General features: G+C 38.5%; 1 long non-coding RNA gene across 1 annotated transcript in view; it reads left to right on the top strand.

Moving 5' to 3' along the window:
- The first annotated feature begins 2,666 nt into the window (after window positions 1–2,666).
- The window catches only part of LOC129672830 (uncharacterized), a 65,207-nt gene continuing 58,740 nt past the window's right edge, over window positions 2,667–9,133 (top strand). Inside the window, exons 1-2 of the long non-coding RNA XR_008719574.1 lie at window positions 2,667–2,815; window positions 3,795–3,835. This is a non-coding gene — a long non-coding RNA (uncharacterized LOC129672830). The remainder of the gene's footprint in view (window positions 2,816–3,794; window positions 3,836–9,133) is intronic.

Here is a 9,133-nt window from a genome sequence, read left to right as displayed (position 1 = left end):
AACGATGTCCTAATGATGCCAACCAATGGAAGTGCATATATAATTCCTTACCATTCCGATGAGTTACATTCACCAGGCTATGTATGTAGCTGATGTCCAAACAACCACCAACACGCTTAGACATCCTGCCTCAAAAAAAAAAAAAAGTATTCTCAATTCCTGTAATTCTCACATGCGCCCAGGATTTGAAATAATAATTATACAGCTTGCTACTCATTGTAATAGAAAATGCAGATGTTCCTGACATTGCTTGGCTGGGGAAGTGGCAGAAAAACCAATCACTTCTCTTAACACAAACAGCTCTATAGACCTCCAGCAATGTCAGCATCGAAATCAGGATGCTTCCAAGTAAGCGGTTGGGGTCTTTGGACTAGATTTAAAGAAGATAGTTTGTTGACCATGAACTCCTAGGACGTGCTACTTGAAAACTAGTTTCCAAGTATATTCAGGATGCTCTGTGCACTCTGCAAAAACTGGGAAGGATTAGGTTTAATTTAAAAAAAAAAGAGTGAATATTCACTCTCATTTATTACCTCAAATTAGAATATCATGTAGGGAATTAAAGGATTTTCTCTAATCCCCATCCCTCTTTTTACTCCAGTCTTGAAGCTGATTATGAAACTTGAGATTTGGTGCCTATGGTGAGTCTAAATATGGATTAAGCCATTAAGAATCTCACTCCTGTAATATACTACTACTTTATAGAAAGAATGACCCCAATCATAGATTCTTACAGGTATTTAGAAGAGAATATAAAACTACAGGGAAAGCAGTAATTTTGTCCCACCACAAACAAATCAATCTGTGATTTGTGAATTGAGACTTCCCTAGAGAAATTTAGGCAATTAAGAACTGGAAGCCCTTAATTAGGAGAAAAAAGACTCAGCTATGGTGGACGGAGAAGTGGATGAGTTCCAGAAGGGCGCTCTGTGCATTGTAAGGGCTGAGTACTTGAAGCAATGTTAACTTCTAAAGCATGGAACAGCTCGTTACCAAAAAACTTTAATCATGCCCACATCTTCCTGGAGTACACTCCTCTAGGACTCTGATCTCAGAGGCTGGTTTCTTCGGCTGCTGTTGTGGTACAGTCACTGAGTAAATGGCCCTGCTTTCCCCCAGTGGCACTAAAGAGGGCATACCAGACACAACACCTTCCAGATCTTCAGAAGGATGGCTTCTATAATCCATCATAAGCAAAGAAAAATGGCTTCCACCCATCTCTGCCAGAATTAATTCCACATGAGCTCTCCGACTTTGACTGGGGGTTTTCACTTACTTTTTATGACACATTATCCTACATAGAACCACCTCTAAACCTCAAATCCTTCCTGTTTTTAACATGGAGTTCGGACTTTTCCCAGCAACTATCCAAACTTTGGCCTCTAGTTTAATTTTTTGAAATGTAAATGTGCGTTCTTTGATTGTACTGTAAGTCTACAGGTACTGAGCACAGATTGGGCACAAAGCCCTCAATCAAGACAAAGTCACTGTGAGGCAAGTATAATTTGTGGTTTGGGTTTTAGGAAGCAAATATGTAAAAACAAAACAAAACAAAAAACAGGAAAGTAAGACAACAGTAGGTCTTTTAGTGTGAAGACTTCAAATTAAAAGACTGCCTTTGGGATGCTCATGAAATATTTAATTACAACTATAAACCTAAAAGTAAGGTTGAGTGAAAGCGTACAGGGCAGAGTTTGCGACAGAGCAAAAAATGCAAATGTCTCCAAAGGCATTCGGAAAACAGAATAATCTGGATACCACGGGCTGAAAACAACAAAATCCTCTGTGGTCTACTGGAAGATAAAGGCGAGCTGACATTTCCAGCTCATGTGAAGTATTCACAGCCCTTCTCTACCCACTAGATGCCCTGTCTGACGGCTTTCTAAAATGATCTGGAACTGCTCCTGGCTTCCTAAGTTTATTTCCCCAATCCTGTTACTTTATGTGTTACACTGCAGGCATCTTGCCTGCCTTCTTGCCTACAGGGAATAATTTTTACCTAAGTATTAGCATTAGTGACTCGAACATAATATTTCTTGAATATTTTTTATCCCCCTCTTGTTAAAGGCCATCCATTACCTCCATTCTGTTTCCTGCACTGGTGTTTTTCATGCTGTTTGCGGCGATTTTCAGAAGGCAAAAATTTTAAATGCATAGAGGGACGCTCCCCTGAAACAAAATTTCCAAAGACGTTTGTTTCTTGGAACTGTTGCTGGGGTTTTAAAACGGGAATGCTCTACCCAGGAAAACATGAAATGTGTGAATAGGACATATTTTACCACTGTGGGTGGTTCGAATTTTCCCTAAATATTTTTTTTTGTTTTCTTTTTCTTACATTTCATAAGAAATTATTTGTGTGCTCAGATTTTCCTATATTTTTTTTCTTATTGTTCCTTACTGTCAACTCACATAAATATATGATTTCAGGATGTTTTCTAGTTGGACTCCTGAGACATGGCAACATCAAACAGGTTTATTATAGGCATGTGCTAAGCAGAACTGCAGGAAGCTCGCAAAGGCTGTTAGCAGAAGCCAAGAGGAAATCTTTAAAAACGCAATGAGCTATGTCACACTCACAGAGGACACAAAGAAATTGCTTTTTTTTTTTTTTTGCACCTCCACACATATCCTCAGTAGGTAGAAGGATGCTGGGAAGACAAGCGCTTAAGGAGGATCCATGCCGCAGCGCGGAGGGAGAGAGCTGAGGGTGCCGGGTGCCGGGCTGCCCAGACAGCATCATTGACAGGACCACCACCCCCCAGTCTCAAGCTGCTCTGCAGCTTGGAAGCTCTGCAAAGCTAGCCATGGGGAAGAGGTTGTTTGTTTGTTTGTTTGTAAAAAGAAAGAAAGAAAGAAAGAAAAAATGCTGCAAGGTTTGCGCTCCCCGCTGACGGCTGTTCACATTGATTTGCCGCATAGATTGATTGCTTTTGGCATTTGCACCCCTTCTGAACAACGGGGGGAAGAAAAATCCAGTGACCGGGGCAAATGCACGAATGATGAATGAACGCGGAAGACACATTTGGTGTCATGCTGAGTTGCGATGGATAACAGCCCTTGAAAGTAGTAACAGCTGGATTTGAGTTTTTAAAATCAGGACTGGGTTATTGATGGGGGAATTGGGATGCTGGGAGTCTGCGAGGGAGATTAAACGCTTATCTGAAATGAATGGGCTTTATGCTCTATCTTGGGAGGGCGGCAGCCAGGTGGATGTGAGGTGAGGCTCTGGCCCTTAGCGGATGACTTCTATGCAGCGGAACCTCAGCTCTGTTGTAGCCTGCCACCGGGGCACGCTAACCCGAGCAGCACAAAATGGCTTTTGTATTTATTGTGGGGATTTTGTAAAGTGTATTGTCCAATAAATCTCACACTGTCTTCTTCATGAAGATATCAAGGAGAAATTCCACTCAGCCTTTAGGGACAGGGAAAGCTACGTTCTCTGGAGAACTGATGCTATTTCTCCTTTATCGACACTGAATCTTGTGACTGGCAGGGTTTTCTTCCTCCTTAGCCCCCGGCGAAGCAAGCGGTTGATTTAAAGTTAAGAATAAGATCTTCATAACAAACTGTAACTAACATTAAAAAAAATAAAAATTAAAAAAAAAGAAGAATATCTTCAGGGTGAATTGGTGTTTAATACTTTTGTTGCTGGCTTAATTTTGCCATCTTATTCTTACCTCAGTTTTAGCTTTATGTCTTTTTATCTTTTAATATGTACTTTATATATATACTTTTAATATGTATATGGGTACTACAGAAACAGGAAATATTTTCTTTGCTTTTTTTTTTGACAGAATATCAAGATCTTACGTATTCCAAGCTAGCCTCAAATTCTGTGAGTAACTGATGATGACCTTGAACTACTGATCTTCCTGACTCACGTATTTTCAAATAACGAATTGTTATTTAGAAATTTACTCAAGTGGCATGGTGGTTATAAAAGAACATTTCCTTAACTTTGAGGAGATGCACATTGAAGCACAGATGAAAATATAATGACATGGGGCTGTGCTCTACCTTTTAATAGCTCCTAAACAACAAGAAAGATGGGTGAGAATGGAAAGATTTAGGGAAGTGTGGACTCTCGGTGGGTTTTATTCTACTATTTCACTAATTTCTGCATGAATATGACTTTGAATTAGTGAGCGCCTCTCTTCTTGAATTCTACTCCTGAGGTAGGAAGACGCCAACCCCTTTCTTAACCTAACAATTAAGTTTCCACTAGAAAATACTTTATCTGCTGGTTGCTTGTATATTCTTCTGAAAGCGGTTTGGCTGTTCAGATTTTCCGTCCTGGCCTTCTAAGTTGGCATGCCAGCTCACAGACTCTAGGACAGAATGAGAGCAGCGACTCTGCAGCTGGAGGCGTGAAAGGCAGGCAAGCTGTGGGCAGAGGGACACACACACACACACACACACACACACACACACACACACACACTGCTGTCCACCTCCACTGCCAGTCAGTTTTGCACTTCCATTGTTCTCCACCAGAACCAAATGGGAATTCAAGACTGATATCCTCAAACTTGCATTATATATATATACACATACATATATATACACACAAACACATATATACAATTACATAATATATAACATATAATATTAGCATTTTATTTTAGTAAATATGTATTATATATATCTACACTTTTCAAATGCCATCGATGTTCCTGGGTTCGGTGCCTCTCTGACTCCATGTGTTTCTAATAATTTTGCTCATCCTACACAAGATTGATGATTTGAACTGAGAATTGGAATTTGAGTGCTAAAAAAGAGTGGATGTTGGTAAAAAAAAAAAAAAAAATACTGAGTTTGAAATGTCTGTTGTGACCACTAAGCTGTCTGCTCTGAGAAACAGTTTCAGGAAGTATTGCCTGACAGCTGGAGGAAACACAGAAGCAGTAAAATAAGATCTGCCCCCCCCCCGCCCCCATCTCACACTGATAACATGGCTGAAGAACCGCGTGTTGCTTGTGGCCGTGAAGAGCACAGGGGACTCTTGTTTCCAAGTGACGTCATGAAATGCTCCAGCTTTATTCTTCTGGTCCTGCTGGTTTACTTCTGCACACCAGCTGGATCAGGAAGCGTCTGCAAGGACTGTTTTAAAGAATTCTGACTACGAACCTTAACTGTGGTGTGAACCCTTAGGCTGCTGAAAATGCTTGTGCTGTTTTCAGTGTTAGCTGATACCTTCTACTTTCTATTTCCCAGGGTTCATTCCAGGTGTAATGCGGAAGGACACCCTGAAAGGATGGTTTGGACGGTGGTCCAAAAGGCAGCGTGCCACTCACAAGCTGTGGTATGGCTGAGGGGAGGGGGGTCACAGTACATTGGTGATCCCAAAAGGTTACACACTACAGCGTTATAAAGTGCCGTGGTACTGACACATTGTGTGTGTGTGTGTGTGTGTGTGTGTGCGCGTGCATATGTATTTTAAATATAAAGACCACTTTGTTATACTAGATTCACCAATAAACACAGACAAATCAGCATAGCCACTCAAACAAACCTTTGCCCAGCCTCAGACTCTATATATCCAAGTAAATTTCCATTTGCCTAGAACAACTGTTCTGAGGCTGTGACACTCTGGGTGAAAGTTGTTACACTTTTACTGTCAACCATGGCTGTGTGCACCTCCCCATTAACCATGAAAGAGTTGAAGCTAGAAAAAACCCTTTATATTTCCTTTCCTGACTCAAGAGTCCTTCCGCTGCGTGGTGTTTTGTTCATTTGTTTGGAGCTTATCTCTTTATTTTTCTCAATAAAATGTTGGCTGCTTAGATCCTCTGTGGTTTCATCGGACTTATAGGATTGTGGGTTTGTTTTTTTTTTTTTCCTATGAAGAAAGTCATTTTTACTTACCGGTTTGTTTAAATTTATTGCTATTTATGTGTCTTCATGTATGTGAAGGCTCCTCTGCTCTTGACTGCAGAACCAAACCTCCAGACCCAGGCACATTTATTTTGATGAAAATTGCATCGAATCTCCATACCTCTTCGAGTAAGTGTGGTCATTTTAAGAATACGTTTTAAAATGTGCTTTATTATTTTTAGTTTATACATGTGTACGACCCCAACCACATGCATGTATGCCACATACGTGCCCAGGGAGGCCGGAAAAGAGTGTCAGGCTCCTTTATAATGAAATGACAGGTGATTGTGAGCTGGCCGACGTGGGTGCCAAAAACAGAATCTGAATCCTCCGAAAGAGCAGTATGCGCACGATGGTGCTGAACCATCTCCCCAGCCCCATGTGACAATAGTTATTCTTCTGGTCTGCAGACACCTAACATCCTTCCATTTTTACGTCCTCCATATTTCTTTTTTAGTCTATGCTCCATAATTTTCACTGGAGATATTTTATTGCCCCGCTTATTGCTATTTTTATACAAATTGAGAAAGGACTGTTTTCTTAATTTTTTTCGAATAATTTTACTATTAGTGTAAAAATTCTACCATTTTTTGTATGTTGATTTTGTATTTTGATCGAAGTTTGGATGCTTCTAACTATAGAAATTTTCATCTACCAACATAGATAATTAATGCCTTCCTTTCTAATTTAGAGTCCTTTTATTTATTTATTTTTCTCTTCCTTAAGTGTTTCTGCTAGGAATTCCAGTACTCTATTAAACAAGAGTAGTGAAGATGAAATCCTTTCCTTGTTTCTAACATGGGAAAAAGCTGAAAACATATACAATTAGGTAGAAGTATGGCCTCTTTTCTTAAATATATGACTTCTGTATTTTGAGGTGTGTTTATTGTAGGTCTGAGTTGTTGAACAGAGATTTTTATCCTGACAGGAAATAAAATTATTGCATGCTTTTGTGTGTGTCTGTTGAAATGATTATATGGGCTTTGTGCTTTATTTCTTTGATGTCTCATGTTTTTGCTTGGTTTGTGCCAGGCTATCCTATATGGCTAGTAAGTTCAACTAGACAGAAACCTAGATGTATCTGAGAATTGCAACTGAAAAAATAAGGCAGCAGCTTTATCTCCAAGAATTGGATTTTGAACCTTAAAATGTTTAATAAACTTCCATTATAGTCAGTTTATTTATAATCATTTTACCCTTCCTTAAGTTTTGACTTTCACAATCTTTTCAAAGTATGCTTTAACCTCCCAATTCTGTGCTCCTCTGTTTACATTATCAATCCTTTACATGAAGGACAAACTCTTCATGTAAAAAAAAAAAATTCCTCATCTAAAAGCATTACCCTTTTCTTTAATCTTTACCCGAAATACATTGTAAGTGTATTTCTAGCTCTTTGTTTTACTTGATGTTTCCTTTCCACCTTATTTTTCCCTAGAAAATTTAGAAGAGGCTATTTTCTTTATAAAGCAACTATATTTCAAATGAATCCCCAAACACTGCATCTGAGACATAGAAAACATATATGTAATATCTTAAATATTAAGCAACTATCAATACAGGAAGAATGTTAATAGTTCCACATTTTCTTAACAACTTGATTAACTATTTGCTCAAGATTTAAATCTTCTCATAATAAACACTTGGAAATTGTATTTTTTTTAAATGAATTTCTCATTTGGATCTATAAGCAAATCAAAGGTAGGAAGAAAATCAGGCATTTCTATTTTTCCTTTCTTTTCTTTTCTTTTTTTTTACCTTTTGAGTCACCCATTTATCTTTGTAGTATCATGCTAGTTGTTTAATAGCTATTAGCCTAACTTATGTCGTCTTTCTTTAAAGATATGAAAGCACAGAAGTGAGCTGTTTCCCCAGGTGCATTGTAAAAGATAAATTACAGTTCCGCCATAATGAAAAAACACTAAGATCATCTGTAAGCCTCAAGATGCCTTTGCAAGCCTTTAAACCAGTACACAGAAAAGAACTTTTTTCTTTTCCCTATTTAACTCCAAATTTTTAGAGTTGAATTTTGTCTCGGTTTGCTTAAAATAAGGAACTTGAAACACATGCTTTTCCTAAAGTACTTACAGTCATCAAAAATATCCTTAAAACACTTTTATTCACACATGTGCATATCTATTCATATACATATATGCACACATATTAAAATTAGGCATAGTGCTAAAGCATTTTTAAAATGCTACATAAGTGGCCACAGCTTTTGTTAGTCAGTTGTTTCTTAGAACGTGAGATGACGAATAGAATGATGAACATGGAAACTATTACCATGAACAGACACAAAGCCACTAGAATAGAGTGCATACAGGAGGGACAGAAACAGATAGACACAGAGACAGAGGCAAAGATAGGAAAAGAGATAGAAAGAAGCCGGGTGTGATGGCCCATGCCTTTAATTCCATCACTCAGTAGGCAGAGACAGGCCTGCAAGTTTGTGCCAGCCTGATCTACAAAGTGAATCCAAGGCAACCAGGGCTACACAGAGAAATCCTGTCTCAAAAAAAAAAAAATGGAGAGAAAGAGAACAAGAGAGAAGGGAAGAAAGAGAGGAAAAGAGAGGAAAGAAGAGAGGGATGGAGGAAGGGAGAAAGGGAGGAAGAGAGAAAGGAAGAGGAAAAAGGAAGGAAGGGAAAAACTAAAGTAAAAGCTCTCAGTTTTTACCTCTTTGAAACATGAGATTTTGTGACACAAAAGATCTACAGATAAAATATGTATTCTTGAGTTCTTATATGAAGTCTGAAATATCAGTAATTTCCTCCTATTGTGTGGAATGGCCTGTGAGATCTCTCTGATCTCTGTATACAATTGTTTTGTCTGTTGGAATTTCTTTCCAATGAGGTATGTTAGATCCTCCCACTGTTACTGTTTTGAAAGCCCATCTCTCTCGAGATAGAACATTTCATTTAAATCTTTGAAAAGTTCTGTTTTGAGTTCATATATATTTACAGTTCTAAAATTGTCTTGCTAATTGATACCTTTATCAGTAAATAATGCTGTATGATGTCTCTTTGGACAGTTTGTAATGCAAAGTCAACGTTATCTGCTATAATGTAGCTATTTCTGCTCACTTTTGACTTCCATTTGTGGAACTCTTCCTTTCTTTCAGCCTGTGCATGTTGATGATGGTTGGTGATGATGATAATGATGGAGATACCATTATAATGAAGTACAGGACAATTGGTGGTCACCCTGGTCTTCTGGGTTGGGTGGTTTTGCTGTAATATAGCTCTTTGGTTACACCAAC

Source organism: Psammomys obesus, unplaced genomic scaffold (genome assembly GCF_907164565.1).
Source record: "Psammomys obesus unplaced genomic scaffold, mPsaObe1.curated_primary_1811, whole genome shotgun sequence".
NCBI classification, from domain to species: Eukaryota; Metazoa; Chordata; class Mammalia; order Rodentia; family Muridae; genus Psammomys; species Psammomys obesus.
This window is presented reverse-complemented; position numbering and strand designations above follow the sequence as displayed.